Genomic DNA, 17,356 nt, shown 5'->3' on the forward strand with positions numbered 1-17,356 from the left:
GCAAGTGAGGTAACAGACAAGTGAACACACAGTGATCACTGTGTTAATTCCACAAAGGACAGCAAGCAACATGGAGGTGAGTCACAAAGAGGCTTGGTACGTAACAACCTGACTGAGAATGGGAGGACGTGTGCTACTCATGGTCAGATACTGGGACAAAGCATTCCAAGGATACTGACAGCAGGTTATCTGGAACAAGGGATTTTATAGGAAGGAATAAGAAATAAGATCGGAAAGACAGTTTGGGGGGAAAAAAAAATCTTTGAGCTGTTAGTATCACAGTAAGGCAGTATTATGGGTGGAATTATGTACTCCCCAAAGGTGCTAAATTCATAAGCCCCTGCACCTGTCAATGTGACTTTATTTGGAAATAGGGTCTTTGCAGACTCTAAGAGGTCATTAGGGTGGGTACTAATCTGACATGACCCTGTCCTTTCAAAGAGAGGGAATTTAGCCAGAGAGGAATGCACGCACACAGAGAGATTGCCACGTGGATAGGAGGACAGAGTTAGGGCGTGAGGCTTCTCCCAACCAGAAGCACTGAGGATGGCCAGCAACCACCAGGCGCCCAAGGAGGCCAGAAGCAGGTTCTCCCTCAAAGTCCTCAGAAGGAACCCACCTGCTGATACCTTCATCTCAGCCTCTCAGAGCTGTGGTGCAAACCATAAACTTTGTGCTACTCTGTGACAGAAGACCTAGGAGACCAATACGGGCAGAGAGTGACCCCAAATCCTTCATGCTGTGATACCTGGTATGACCTCAGAATGTGTCCTAAAATACCCCCTAGGCAGCCAGGTGACATGACCTCAGAATGTGTCCTAAAACACCCCCTAGGCAACCAGGTGACAGCATGGGACTGAAACATTTGAAGTTGTATTTGCTTTGTGGTAGGCACTAGATAACACTCTGAGCGTTTCCAGGAGGTAAATAAATGAAATAACCCACCTTTCTCACATTCTATCTGATGTGTTATTTATAAACTATCCATTCTTCCTTTTACCTTAGCTCTGTATTTCAGTGACCTGAGAGCCAGTTGCTCTTCCTGTTTCTTCCCGAAGACTGGGAATCACCTGAGATCAGGGATTTTATCTAACTGTTCTGTTTGTACAGCACAGGTCTGATATTTAGTAGATGCTAATTAATTACTTATTTGATTGAAAATTATTTTTTTTTATTTCTCTACTTTTTATTTTAATTAATTAATTTATTTTTGAGACAGGGTCTTACCATTTTGCCCAAGCTGAACTCAATCTCTGGACTCAAGCAATGCTCCTGCCTTAGCCTCCAGAGTAGCTGGGACTACAGGTGCATACTCTGCTTTTCATTTTGAAGTAATTTCATGTGAGAAAAGTTTTAAATAGAGTATTAAGACCTCTTCTCTCCCTTTATCTTGATTCAAAACCTTTTGCCACATTTTTCTTATTTCTTTAAGTAAGCTGGCTATCTTTTTTTTCTAACCACTTGATAGCAAATTGTAGACAGACATCAAGTCTCTCCCATCTAAAAACTGTAGAATATATTTCCCGAGAATAAAATCACTTTATTATATGTAATCATAGTAAAATTATAAAAATAAGGAATTACACATTAATAAATAATTCTATTGACAGTAGATATTCAGATTTTTTTCTAATTCATTCTTCATAGACTTTTAAAAATTTCTTCTTGAGAATCCAATACAAGATTATGACTTAATTGCTTGTCAAAACTCTAGTGTTCTTTAATCTGGAACTACTTCTTAGCCATTTTTTGTCTTTCGTGACACTAACATTCCTGAAGAGTACAAAGACCTTTGCGTCCCTCTGTTTGGTGTCTCTGAAGTTTTCTAGGGATAGATTTAGAATTTGCATTTTTGGGCAGGGATGCTGTCACTGTGAACTTCTATCATGCTCAGGCATCATATTAAGAGATCTGTAACGTCCATTGATTTGCCTGTTTTTGGTAATTTGTCTTCAATTCCTCGGTTAGTGGTGATTGTCATGTTTTTTCCCACTTAGTTACTGTTTTCCCCATGTTATTAATAAATAATCTGTGAGGAGATATTTAAGAACTTGTAAATATCATTCTCTTCATGCAGTTTCCACAGACCCATTTGTATCCATTGTGGGTTCCTGTTTGACTCAAGTTTCTTATTGTGATAGCACAATGGCGATTTTGCTGTTTCATTTCTTCTCCTTTTATTAGTTGACATTCTACTGTGTCTTCTCTCCAAACATGTATTTATTCATTTATTACTAGTAGAGGCTCATGTTTGATTATTAGTATTATATTCCGGAGGTTATAACTCCTTAGAATCGTTATTTATTTCAATGTTCAAATGGCCTCAGTTTTGCCTTCCAAAACCAGCTCCATTTGCTGCTTTGCACTTTCTACATGTCCTCCTGATATTTGCAGCACTTTTCATTTTCAGGCTCAACAAGTGATTTCACTTTATTGTGTGTTCTTTTTGTTCATCCTTGGAATTAACCATGTCTCTATTTCCCAGAGTGGGGAATGAGACTTGGAGATCAAGATATCCAGGAACGAATTAAGCTTGTCTTAAACCATTTCCACACTCCACCTTCCAGGTTAATTTTGTTCCTCACTTCCTGGTGCCCTGAAACATTTGCAACAGTCTCTTTTAAACTTTTCTGGGCTCTGATGTGAGTTTTCTTCTCTACCACTCTCATATCCCTTTTTGCTTCTGAAGAGTGACTTTATCTGAGGCCAGTGATTTATCTTCTCTCCACCTCAATTATCATTATTATTCTTTTTAGTCAACAACCTTGCTGTATCAGCTCTTCATCTCTCTTTATCTTCAGGTAGATTTGACCTTCCCTGCACATCAGGGATAAGAGTGCATCTCTTTTCTCACCCTAATCCTACCACCATCTCCTGTCTCTATTTCCCTGAGGACCTCCTTTATCTAGTATATTCTTTTATTTCCTTTATTTTCTTGCTTTTTAAATTTAGTAATTCAATTCATTCATTCATTTTTGTGGTACTGAGGATTGAACCTACGGTCTTACACATGCTGGGCAAGTGCTCTACCACTGAGCTATATATCCAGCACTAATTTTTTTTTTCTTTTCAGATAGGGTCTAAGTTGCCCAGGCTGACTTTGAACTTGTCAGCCTACTATCTCAGCCTCCTGAGTACCATGTGCCACCATGTCCTACTCTTCTTGAATTCTAAAAATCTCTTCTTATTCACTGTATCTTTCTTTATCTATAAGTTCTCAGGTCTGTTATGTTAAAAAAAAAATCTAGTCCCATCACCCATGATGAAATGGTCTGACTCTACTTTTTATCACTATCAAAATGCTTCAGAGTCATCTACATTTTCTGTCTCCATTTTCCTAGCACACATACTCCTTGGGGGTTGGAAGATGTCTTTTCTTCAATTCTGTCTTCATGTCATCAATGATCATAGCATCAGCCATCTCACTCTTCTGCAGGAAAAAGGTGAACTACACAAAATTAGGAATTGGTATTAAAAGTGAGATATTGGTAAGTAGTGTGAAAGTTTTAAAAACTCTTAAAAAAAAGGTATAGACAGAAATACTTCCATATAATAGAAACCATAAAGAACAAGTTCACATCTACGTAATGGTGAATAGTTTAGAGCTCTTCCTCTACCACTAGTAACAAGACAAAAATGTCTTCTTGGTTAACTTCTATTCAGCATTAGACTGGAAATCCTAGCCAGAGCAATCAGACAAGAAAAAGACAAAAAGCCATCTAAAACAGAAAGGGAAATATGTTACATTTTCACTGTTTGCAAATGACATGATCTTATATTTAGAAAACTCTTAAGACTCTACCCCCAAAAAAACATGTTAGAAGAAACAAATTCATTAAAGAGTCAAGAGACAAAATCAATCCTCTTGAGTACTTTAGACTGTTTCCTCTTCCAGCACTCCTGGGGTCCCTTACTGTGTTAGTCAGCTTTTCATCACTCTAACTAAATACCTGAGAAGAACAACTTAAAGGAGGAAATGGTTACTTTAATTCATGTTTTAGAGATTTCAGTCAATGGTTGTCTGACTCTGTTCCTTCTAAGTCTATGATGAGGTAGGACGTCATGGCAGGTTGGGCATGATGGAACAAAGCTGCTTACCTCATGGTGACGGAAAGGAGAGATAAAGAGAGGGATAGAGAGAGAGAAGGAAGGGGCCAGTGACAAAATATACCCCTACTTCCTCCAAGTAGGTGATACTTCTTAAAGTTTCCAACACCTTCCAATAGCACATGTATCTATGAATTTGTCAATGATGAAATTAGAGCCTTCCTGATCCAATCATTTTCCCAAGGCCCCACCATTGAACACTTCTGCACTGGGGGCCAGACCATCAACACGTGAGCCTTTAGAGGATATTTCAGATTCAAGCCACAAGAACCAAAAATATTAATCAAAAAAATTTAAAAATAATAATTATTAAGGTGATGGATTTAGTTGGATTTAATCATTAGAAAACACATACCTATATCAAAACATTACATTGTACCCCATATTTATATACAATTATTTTCCAATTAAACATTTAGCAAACATCTATAAAAAAACTGAAATATTGTAGGTCTTAGAACTATTCGATAACTATTAAATACATACTAAATGATTGAGTAAGGTGACATCTGAGGTGGCTTTTTAGGGGGAGGAAAGCAGGAATTTGCTGATCAATGACAGAAAAGACAAATTTAGGTAAATGGAAAAACTTAAAGAAGCAGGAACCAATATTGTATTAGGACCATATGAAAGCTGAGTCGGGTCGGGTCGGTTATTTAGGTGAATGGAGGGAATAAAATGTAGGTATTCCAGGAAGGGAGGAAGGAAGGCAAGAAGGCAAGAAGGAATGAAAAGTAAGAGTGGATAAGTGAAAATAGACTCAGTGGTGATCTCAATTTCCACTCCTTCCCCAAGGAAGGAAAGCACAGAACACGATTTCTAAAGCCACGTAGAGGAGGCCATTCAGGTATACCCCCGCCACCACACACACACACAACAGAAAGAATATGGAAGTCTTGGGATGGGAAAGTGGAAGCTACTAAACTCTTGAAGATGAAGAGAGCTTCTCAAAAGACTGTAAAAGGCAGAGGTTTTGTGAACCATGAAGATCTTCCTAGAGTCTCTTCTAACACCACCCTCAGAAATCAAGAGCTGTAATAGAAGATATAGCCCCAAGGGAGGCTCAGAAGCCAATCACTTCCCTCCATTCAAGATACTCAAAAGAATTAACCAATGATCATTTCAGTAAAGACCAGTGCTTTCCAAAATAATGGGTTCTTTACAAATGATCTTAGTTGCATGAGACAACCCTCTCCCAGTGAAATTTTACACTATGCTGCATGCTGGGTAGCAAAACCAAAATAAAAACCCCTAATGGTTCAGACTAAATTTCCAGGTAGAATGTAAAAACAAAAAGATGCAGGATATATATATATATATATATATATATATATATATAAATATATACACACACACACATATATATGTATATAAAATATTTGTATCTGCTCAACCCTTCTACCTGGAAATTTATTCTGAACCATTTTATATATACATATGTATATACATGAATGTTGTGCTGTAGAATCAAAGGCACAAATACAAAATAATTGTGAAAGAACAGTCAACTACACATGGCACTTTTGCAGCATACCCTCTGAGCAGCCAGTTGCGAGGGTTAGACAGCAGTTTGCTGAAGGAATTTCCAATATTGAAGATGAAGTGGGTAAAGGAGAAGCTGGAAAAATGCACAGAGAAGGAGAGCAAAAGTGAAAGGAGGAAGGCAGAACAGGGCAGGTGGGTGGGTGCTCTGAAGGTGCACCCCACAAAGCTGCTTCTACTTCCAATTTGTCGCAGGCTGTGCTCCTGAGATTCTCGCATTGGAGGGCTTTCAGTATTGGAAGCCTGGTGTTGGGCTACAGGATACCTTTTCGTCACTTTAGGTTAAACACCTTAAATATATTTAGTACCATTTTAGTCATAAAAATAAGATCATTTCCACAGGGGAGTGTCATGAGGCCTAATTAGTACCTGTAGAGAACTCTGTGATCTTACAAGGAAAGAAGTACAAAGTGCTATTTAATCTGAGAACCAAAGAAGGATGAAGTGATTGCTCAATTTGGTTCGAGTCACAGCCATCCAACACTCTGGAAGGAAACAGGGGTCATTCCCTAGGGAAGCTTTCCAAGGTCAGGATTTTATAGAGTCAATATTTTCCCAATGGAATAGTAGCTTTTCATTTCAACAATTTTGGAGGCAACCTACAGCTTGCCGTGGAAAGGATGGATACAGAGGAATGGGATTTAAATCCAAATCAATCTATCACTACCAACCAAGGCAAAACAAATTGGTCAGTTCACAGCTTTAGGTGTAATTTACCCATCTAAATATTGAGTGGATCAAACAAAAGAACATCTGAAAAGTTGCAACTCTAGCATATCCATAGTTGAAATTCCTGATTTTACTTTAGATAAATTCATTTCATCAATGTCTACTGAAATAGGTTCTATGTGGCAGATATTGTGGTAGTTTATAGACAAGATCTGCTTCTTTACACAAATTAAAGACACCACACATGTAAAAGATGGTGCTAAGTGAGTCATAACATAAAGACTCAGTTAATGAAGTCCAGTCTTTGGACAGGAAATGGAGAGATGAACTCAATTTGCATTGATGGAGAGTAAATTAAAGCTTGTCCAATGAGTTGATATCTGTTGCATTTTGAAAGATGAATGAAAGTTTGCTGATAAACAGAATGGATTAGGAAGATGTTTCTTTATGAGAGGCACTTGGTGAGGAAGAAGAGAATGTACAAAAGCATACAACACTTGCTGAAAGATTTAATTTAATATGATGAGTTACTTCAATATATAGACAGAATTTGTTGTTGTTGTTGTCTTATCCACCCCAGCTCCAATCAGCTGTGGTTATTTCTTATTTGCAGTCAAAAGATTTATTCAAAATCTGCAAATCACACGATCCCCAAAAGATGACTCAAACTCTATAAAGAATGAACCAGGTAAACTAAGGTCCTCCTTTGCATTTTCTAATCTGTTTAAGAAAAAGAATGTAGGATTCCCAAGAAGGCAAATAACTTCAGGATTGTGTGTTAGATTACAGGGGAATTCAGAGAATCTATGCCTGGCTTCTTCCAGAACTTGTCACAAAGAAGTGCAAATAAGGAGACCAGAGACGCCAGCCAAGTCCTCTCTAAAATTATCCCTGTCATCAGAAACAATTAATACTATGTACAGAACAGTATTATTCTAGGAATAGGAGCCAAAGGCATTTAGGGAGATTCGCAGATCATATAATTTTGTAACTTAAGTTTATGGTTGGCACTGTTGGTGTGTCAAAGCTAATTGGTGGGGGTCCAAATGAAGCTACTGTAGGGGTTCAACAACATGAGTAGAGGAAGGAGATGGTTTATACCATTATCACAGTCTCGGGAAATCATACCTTTCATTTCTATTTGGAATTGATCAAGTTCATCCGACTCTACAGAACAGTGTGTGTGTTTGTGTGAGCAGGTACGGCACGTGCGCCTGTGAGTGCGTGTGATTTTCTACTTTCTGCACAACATTCTGTGAGTCCTGAGTAAATGTCAAACCATCATAACCAGGCAACCTTTTCAGGTTGAACTAATGGAACCTCAAATGAATTTACTTACACTCCTTTGCTTTGGTAAATCCCGAGTCCAGTCACACCTGACATTCTTCATACATTTTAACAAAAGCAAAGTCACATTGCAAACAAAGACTAATGTAACCAGGGAAAGAAATGAGAAGAAAAATTCTAAAATAAAGAAAAGAAAACAGGATAATAATACATTTTTCATTTACTGTTAGATCATACACATTATCTATTATTTTGTAAAGCTGGGCAGGGAGGGACCTCTGATTTCTCTATTACTGATATTAAATCTAAACAAAATATCCTGAATGGTTTCTTGGAGTTTCCACATGCTTTTCATAAAAAGTGGGGGAACAGGATTAACACTGAAGGTTGAATCTTGGTTTTATGGTCTTCATCCTCATTTTGTTTTCCAGAGGTAGCTGTTCCAGTTTTTTATTCTGTATTGTTTTGTTTTCACATTGGAAAAAAAAAAAGAAATTGAAAGGAAGTCCAATTCATTAATAAGTCAGTCCCTTGGATCCTGGTTGATATTCAGCCTGAGAAAAGCTAAGAGGGCTGTTTGGTGAACTCATGAAGAAGGAATGGAGAAAAAGCATTACTTATATATTTGGTCATTGTTAAAATCTGAGGCCTCTCCGGGACAGGTTAATTTTAAGGTCTGTGCAACTGTGAGAACTAAGCTAGAATTTAATAGATAATCAGAAAGAGGAAAGGTCATAGGCTGCTGATGAAATGTTTTCCAAGCAGAGTAAAGGTTTTCAGCAGAATATGTGCCCACATAATCCAGCTCATCAAGCTGAAATTCTAGGTAAAACAAAACAAAAATACAGAGCCCCTGTTTATCTGGGACACAGGGACTAAAGGGAACAACTTGGTTTCCTGAGAAAAACTGTAAACACTCCTCCCCCTTCTACCAGATACCTGGACACTGGAACGCCTAATGGTCAAGAGGACGTGTTGTATATCCACTGAAAGACCTGAACCTGCCTGCCACTCACACCCAGATTTGCGACTTGCAGGGAGGAAAGAGTGCCACCTACTGAATCACCACCTTTTAGTTGTTTCTGTCAGCACTTTGGCTTCCCTTGGAGTTCTACCAACTCTGGAGCGTGACCTTGCTTAGAAATGAAATCTGACCTCATTGCAATGCAAGCTTAGCTTTTTGCAGGCACATTACAAAATCAGCCAGAACCCCTCGTGGGCAGATATCCCCCTTATAGTACCACAGGAAAGAGAGGCAAGCCGAGGGGCTACACAGAACCAAAGCAGCAAGAACAGCTGCAAAAGGGGATCAAGCATCTGTGTAATGATATGTTTAGTCACTAAACACAACTATTTTATCTTAAGATAGACTAAAAATCCAGTACACATGTTTATGTAAAGTCTTCTTATTCTCAGTCTGAGGAAAGTGCCTGACTAAATGTTTTGTTGGATTGAACTTAATTGTTGACATCTGGAATTGGTTAATGTTAATATTAACCAAAGCATTTAACTAAATAAAATGATACGGGAGAAAACTATTCTGAGCATGTATTCGACATTCACATAGTAACTGTATAGTTTAATGGAAAACCTGCTAACTTTATAACAAACATTTAATAGACATCAATAACCATGGTCCATGCTGATTTCCAACTTAATCTAATCTTAAGTATTATATTGTATTTTCTAAGCCATACATTCAGGGGGGGTCCTATCCATACAAAAGCCTAAATTACAATGATTCAAATGTACATATCAGGATACGGCTCATACTTTGGTTTCTAAGTATATTAATACATTACTAACATGAGAACCCTAGGAAGGATGAAGGTCTAAAAGTACCAGCCATGTGATTTTGTCACCTGATTCACTTTGGAGTTCTCCATGACCAGACCACAGCTATACATGTCAGATACCAACCACCTCCAATTCATTAAAAGGCAATATTTTGGGGACCACAGTTTTCCTAAAAAATGATACAACTAAATATAAAAATTTTAGATATGAAGATAGACATGCATATTAGTGTAAGGGAGAAATGTTTAGATAGTTTTGTGACAGATACCTTCTGTGTCTATAATAGAATAGGAATTCAAAGGCTATGTACACTGGGGAACTCAGAAGCTCCATCCAGCCTTAAGCTAGACCAAAGAGCAACACTTTCACAGAGCATCTTAACCCAATTAAACTGTTATCCCTGGGCATCTTGTTGTAGCCAGTAATTGAAACCAATGACTAATGTTCTGCTTTCATACAGACCACGGTGTTAGAAAAACCTAAACATTTTTTAGTTATTAGTGGTTTTTTAAAATTATTTGGAAACAAAATGTTTGGAGAAATGGTCATGAAATAAAAACTTATGGAATTATGCCAAAGGGACATAGGAGGCAACCTGAAAGAGCTCCCCATGGACAAAGGTACAGCGATCTGAGCAACAAAATAAATGATGTAGTATGGATTACAACCCAAAGTACACTATAAATAAACATGTATCCATGCCATTATAGACAAACTATTTAAAACATAAATAAGTGGAGGACAATAGATAAGTCTTTACAGAAGAAGGCAAATAATCCCTCACATTTTTGTGTGAATTGATTCAATGACTGGCTTCTGAACAATAGAGAATCTGAAGAGAAAAAGGATAACTATGCAGTTGACTATCCTGGAAAGCACTAGCTGTGGCAGAGATTAATATGGCCATGACATCATGTGAAAATCAAGGACCCCTGACACAATGTGATGAAGAAAACAACTCACCTTTCTGGTGTCCTTCCTAGAAGCCTTTTCTAATCATGAGAAACACAGCATACAAACCACATTTGAGGAACATTCTGTAAAACACCATACCAGGACACTGCCCACTGTTCAGATCAGAAAGGAAAGACTGAGAAAAGTCACAGAATGGAGGAGACTAGGAGACATGACATCCCAAAGTTGTGCCCAACACACTGAAACGGATCCTAGAACACAAACATGAGAGGGAGGCAAAAACTTGTGAAACACAAATGAAGCTTGGATTTCAGTTAATAAAATGAACTGATGTTGGTTTCTTAATTTTCACAAATGTGAGATGATAATGTAAAATGATAATAATAGGGGAAGCTGAAACTAGGCAAATGGTATAAAGGTAGAACTCTGAACTATCTTTTCCACTCTCCGTAAATCTAAAATTAATCCAAACAGAAGGAATTTATTCAAAATGTTTCAAAATATATTTGTCAAAAACTTGATCTTAAGATATATGATTATTTTGGCTGCTCTTAAAAAATTGTTATATTTAAACACTATATATGCTCTCTATAAAAATTAATTTAGTTGCAACATTTCTTTTGAAAAAAGGCACAGATATAAGTCTTACATTGTAAGTAGAGTGCTTTGAGACTTTAGATAGCTTCTGGATAAGAGATGATGCTGTTTTCAAAGGAAATAGTAAAAAATGGTTAATTTCTGCATATATTGTGAAGATAAAATCAGATTTGTTGAAATACTAGAGATTATTAAAAGGAATACAAACAAACAAGAAAGCTCTGATTTCAGGATTTTTTTCCACGGTTTTAAGCCTGAGGACCTGGAAAGATGTTGTAACCCTTAACTGAGATGGCAAAGACTTCAACAGGAGCAGGGGATCATGATTGAGATTGGGGTCTATTGCCTTCATCCCTAAGGCTTATGATACACATTAAATTCATATACTGAACACTTTAAATATGTATTTTAGATGAGATGCTCAAGTTAGATATATAAACTTGGGAATCATTAGCATATAAATGAGACAAAATGATAACAGTAAACAAGTGAATAATGAAAGAGGAAAGAGGATGTCTCTGGGGTGCTTCAATATTAAGAGATAAGATGAGAGATATCCAGAAGTGATCAATGAGGCAGAGAGAAATCCCAGTGAAAGTTCATAAGTCATGGCATGGGGGCAGGGGCAGGAGCCCAGGTAGCCTCAGTGGGCAACTTTTGTTTAAGAGACAGGGTTGATATGGAGGGAGACCACAGTGGTTAAAATTGACATGGTGGAACATGGAAGAGGAATGGATTGGGGGGCAGAAAAATCTTCATAAATGTGCAGCTGGTGCCCCCAGGTATACAGCTGAGTGAAAACCAGAACATGTCTATGAGGTAACTAGTAAAGATTGAAGAAAAAACTCATCTCAGAGGACTAGAGGGGAGAATGCTTGGCATGCACACAAAGCTGAAAATAGAACCTGTTTCATACAACCAGCTTGAAAGGAAATGCACAAGTCTTGTGTGTCATACTCAGAAAGGTTTGATCTCAGTAGAGGAGAATAATTATAATTAGAAAAAATCTTGCTCTGGTCCTGCCTAACAAAAGTTAAAAGTAAGACTTGAACATATCGTTTCCAAGTAAATGAATTAAATGAGCTCTGCCCTAAATCAAAGTTCAATATTTATAGAGACACAAAAATCATCCAGGATAAAGGAGAAAATTCAAAATGTTTGATAGCTTCCCAAAAATTAGAAAGCATGCAAAGAAGCAGAAAGGACATAACCTATATAGTAAAGAAAAATTTCAATGAGATGACACTAACATAGCTGGCATCCAGAAGTCAAAATCAGCAGAACAGGGTAATAAAACCATCACTGTGACTGTACCCCATGTGCTTGCACAGCTGAAGTGTGGGATGGAAATGGTAAGTAGACATGGGGAATAGGTAAGACCCACATCAAACTCCAGAGTGAGAATGGCAGTATGTGAGATGATAACTGTGCTGGACAGGGTTAGTGGAAGATCAGATCCCACAAGAAAAAAATAGTGATCTCAAAAAGCATTGCAACCAAAATGATCGAAAGGGAAGACGGAAAAACAAAGGAATGAAAAGAAACAAAGATCAAACAGCCCCATGTATACCTCATTTTAATTCCTGAAAAGAGAAGGTCCATATTCCTGTAAAGAGAAGGTCCACAAAGAAATAGTCTGAAGCACTAATAGCCAAAACCTTTCCAAATTTGAAGATAATGATAAACCAACAGATCCATGAAACTCAATACACCCCAAGTGAGAATAAATTCAAATAAAATTCTTATAGAAAACTATTTCCCAAAACACATCACAATCAAATTGCTCAAGACTAATAGCAAAGAGAAAAATTACAATTATCTGGGGTAGGGGGAGTGGGGACAGACATGTGAACTATTGTAGCCAAGAGAAGACTGAGGAGAATGATAAATAATGTCATACCCTTCATGAGATCCTTTAAACAGAAAAGGGGCATTAATTAAAAACTAAGAAAATCTGAATAAAAAGTTGGCTTTAGTTTATAGCCACATATCAACATCATGCCAACAGTTCTAACAAACATGCCATGTTATAATAAGATGTTAATACGGAAACTGAGTTAAGACTATATGAAAATTCTGGGTACTTTTTTCAAAACATCCATAATGCATTTAATCTTTAATGTATTGAAAAGAAAATTGTCGATGTGGCCTTTGACCTAGAATTCTATATGCACCGTAATGTCTTTCAAATATGAATGGAGAATTTTCTGTCATAGAAAAGTATTTCAACTTTCTATCCATTACTAGTAGGCCCTGATAATAAGAAATGTTAGAGGGTGTATTGTTAGTAGAAAGAAGATTATATGGAAATATGAATCTACACCAAAGAAAGAATATCAAAGAAATGGAAGTCACTTGGATAAATATATAAGATATTATTCTTACAATTTATATGCCATCAGAAGTAATTAACCATGAAAAATTAATTAACTCTGGTCTAAAAATATGGTATTTTACTTTTAATTAAAATTGTAAAGTCAGTGAAATAAATTTTTAGACAGACTAATGAAGAAAAAAGAGAGAAGACAAATTACTATATTAGTAAAGAAAGAGATAATATTATTACAGATCAAACAGATACTAAAATGATACTGATGAACATTGAAACCATATAATATCAATAAATTCACTAGTAAGAGAAAGGGACAAATTACTTAAAAGATGCAAATTACTAATATCATTCAAGAAGAAATAGAAAATTTGACTAGAAATAGAAAATTTGAATTTTGCCATTTAAGTTATAAGTTTATAGTTATAAAAATTAAGTCTTACCTAGGTAGCTTTGTTGGTGAATTCTACTAAAGTGCTGAGGAACAATACAGTAATTTTATACAAACTCTTCCAAAAATTGAAAGGTAAGGGAATTCTTCCCAATTCATTGTATGAGGTGAGGATATCCCTGTTTCAAAAAGCAAAGAAGTATATTATAGGAGAATAAAACTATACACTATTATCTATAATAAACATTGATATGAATATTCTTTTAAAAATTTCAGAAAATAGAATCAAATGATATACAGAAATGTTAATAAATCATGACCAAGTGGGATTTATTCCAGAAATGCAAAGATTGGTTTATCTTTTGAAAGTCAATATAAATCACAACTTTAACAAATTAAAAATATATTATTAACAATTCAATAGCTGATAAAAAAATGATTTGATGAATTCCAACCCTCATTACTGATTTATAAAAGCAACAACAACAACAATAACAAATAGCTCTCAGCAGTGGAAGGAAACTTCTTCAACCTGATGAAAGATTGCTAAGGAAAACCTCCAGATACTCTCACAACTGATTTTGAAAGCAAAAGTTAAGGCAAAGACTTGAACTTAGATGCATCTAGCATCATATTTATTGCAGTTAAAAACTAGATTAAGACTCAGTGTCCTCACAGGTGAGTGAATAAATAAATTGTGGTGTACCCATAGGATAGACTGCTAATCAACAGTGAGAAGAACTGTGCTGTCAGTACAAATTACAATGTGGACAATCCCAGAGGAATTATTCTGAAAGGAGAGAGACAAAAAGATTTATGCAATATGTGACCCCATTTGTGTACAATTCTATGATTAGGAAGGTAACTAATCTATAGTGACAGATGAAGGATCAGTGGCTGTCTGGAGATGGGTTGAGAGATCATCCTCACAAGTAACTTTTGAAAGTGGCAGGGGAATTCCTTACCTTATTGTGGTTTTAGTTTCACAGAAATAAAGGTATGGCAAGTACATTTATATATATTTCAATCGTAGCTCAATAAAATCAATAAAAACATTGTTAGTATAAACTTAGGGAAGAGTAAGTATTTTGTTGAATAAATGGGTGAATTGATTATGATTGAATAAGCATATGGTCCTTTGTCCTTGGAACACTGAAAGTATATGAAAAGCAGAAAAATCACATAACAAATTGATTCTTCAGAAATCATTAAATATCCTAACTTTTCCAAAATAGCTGGTGAACCATATTTAAATATATGAGAGCACAAAAATTTTTTTCTTTGTAATAATACGATTACATGGATGGTATGAATCTACATCGGGCACAACTATAGAAACGAAACGATGTACACCATTTGTGTATAATGAATCAAAATGAAGTCTGTCAAAATACAAAAATAATTTAAAAAAAGAAAAAATAATATGAAGACAGATTCTCAAACACCATGGAATTCTTAAGTGACAAAAGAAAGAAAAATAAATCTTTTTCATACTATTTTAGCATTCAGAGAAAATGTTTTAATTTTAAAAAATGAATAATCTATATATAGTGTTTATAGTAAGTTTCATTTAATGAGCATATGCATAGTCAAAGAAAGAAATTCTAAGTCAGGCCCAGTGGCACAGGCCTGAAATCTCAGCTGCCTGGGAGGCTGAGGTAGAGGGATTGCACATTCAAAACCAACCTCAGCAACTTAGTGAGGCCCTAAGCAAATCAATGAGACCCTGTCTCTAAATAAAAAATACAAAAAAATGGCTGGGGATATGGCTCAATGGTGAAGTGCCCCTGTGTTGTGCCCCTGAGTTCAATCCCCAGTACAAAAAAGAAAGAAAGAAAAGAAAGAGAGAGAGAAAGAGAGAGAGAGAGAGAGAGAGAGAGAGAGAGAGAGAGAGAGAGAGAGAGAGGGAAAGAGAGGGAGAGGGAAAGCGAGAGAAAGAGAGAGAGAGAGAGAGAGAGAGAGAGGGAGGAAATAAAGAAATTCTATAATTTCCCACTATTTTTAAATTGTTTCTTGTCTCTGAAAGCTTACAAAACTATTATGTGGGATATTTGTTTTTATTACAGAGAGATTGTTCACTTTACAAAAAAGTTCACAGGAGAATTCAGCAAAATTTCAGAGTTAACTTTTGTGTTCAACCTTTAGATATCAGGTTGTTAACTAGTTTATGCGATGGGGTTAGGATGAAGAGAAAATGAAACTAACATTCAAGAATGAAGTATTGGAACTATGTTGAATTGTGTATAATCCATAAATAAACATTTTAAGATCTTCGAAAAGATAAGCCAATGAAAGTAGTACACATATTTAACAAAAATTCAGGTTTTGGTAACTGCTGTGATGTAAGTGTATCTGTGGTGCTGTAAGATGGCACCTGTCATGGCACATTGTGTGACAGCAGGCCCACGTGAAGGGTATGTGTGAAGCAAACACGTAACTGAGATGACTAAGATTTGGCAAGTTGCTTACATATTCTAACGGGTTGAGCACAGTAAGATAAGACCCATCTGTGCAGCTCATACCCAAAATGGGCATATAGGGGAAATTTGTGAAAAGCATCTCAAACTCACAAGGACATTTCTAGATACTTTTTTTTTTTTTTTTGGCCTTGGCACACATCTCCATGAGACCACAGGAAACTAGAACGGATAGGCTTTGTTATTAAAACCACTGCACAAACTCCAGGGAAACTGTATTCTCAGTTAATAGTTATTGTTCCCATCCCTCTCTTCCTAAGTTGCAGAATTAAACTCATTGAAGATGTGTGTGCGTCTTGTCTCCTTTGAGCATGGGGGTGTTTGTGACACATGCATGTACAGATGCTTGCCAGGTGTGTTACTGTGTGTGTGCTTAAGTATGCGCTGCCTGTGTGTTTTTGTGTGAAGGTTTATGGCTGTTGTGTGTCTGTCAGTGTGATTACTGGGATGTGTACATGTATTTGTGCATGTGGCCGTATGTATATGTATGTGTGTACATGCTAGACTGAGAAGCAAACCTTTACTCCAAGATGGAAACTTTCACTACTGAATCAGGCTTGTTATGCCCTGATCCTTTTTGCATTAACATAATCTTTTTGCATTCTGAGTAATGTGCATATTATTTTAAAGAAGATACTCTCTCAGGTTTCTAGCATTATGCTAAGTTATTTTTATTATACTCGTTCTTAAATATTTATATGTTTAAAGTTCTTATGTAATATAAAGCAAAAATAAGTTTATAAATTAAATAGAAAGAGAAAAATATATCTAAAATAACAGCACTAATGTACCATGATGGATGATGTTGTTTTTCTGAAACTAAATTCCCATAATGTGAATATGGCATTGATGTGCTACAGCACAGTTTTTTCCTTGTTTTTAAAGTGGCATGTATTAAATTCCTCCACTATTTTCCACTTTTAACTTTAACATGAACTCTTCTTTTTATTCAATGAGGCTTGATGTAATTTGGCCTTATATTTTGTGTTAAATCAACATTCATGTATTAAACAATTATCTTCCTTTCTTTGGCCTTCTATTAGTTCTCAATAATTAAAATAGCAGCACATAGAAACTAACACCATCACTGAAAATTCTTGTATCTCTCAGTTATAAGCTGGTATGTTTTTATAGTATACTGTAATTATATATATTACCATTCGAATGATATATAATACTATATGAAAAGCTTTCAATTCTTGAAGCTTTGCTGGAGAAGCACTGCCTTATAGGATTTTGTTACCC

General features: G+C 36.1%; 1 long non-coding RNA gene across 3 annotated transcripts in view; it reads left to right on the top strand.

Annotated features, from left to right (window-relative positions):
- The first annotated feature begins 1,015 nt into the window (after nt 1-1,015).
- The window catches only part of LOC306670242, a 30,601-nt gene continuing 14,260 nt past the window's right edge, over nt 1,016-17,356 (top strand). For 2 of the 3 annotated variants that reach the window (XR_013766354.1, XR_013766356.1), the window contains exons 1-3: nt 1,016-1,115; nt 1,220-1,305; nt 3,342-3,488. This is a non-coding gene — a long non-coding RNA (uncharacterized lncRNA). Of the gene's footprint in view, nt 1,116-1,219; nt 1,306-3,341; nt 3,489-6,931; nt 7,007-17,356 lie in introns of all 3 variants that reach the window. The other variant, XR_013766355.1, reaches the window with a different exon arrangement.

This window comes from Sciurus vulgaris, assembly GCF_902686455.1.
Source record: "Sciurus vulgaris genome assembly, chromosome: 9".
Lineage (NCBI taxonomy): Eukaryota > Metazoa > Chordata > Mammalia > Rodentia > Sciuridae > Sciurus > Sciurus vulgaris.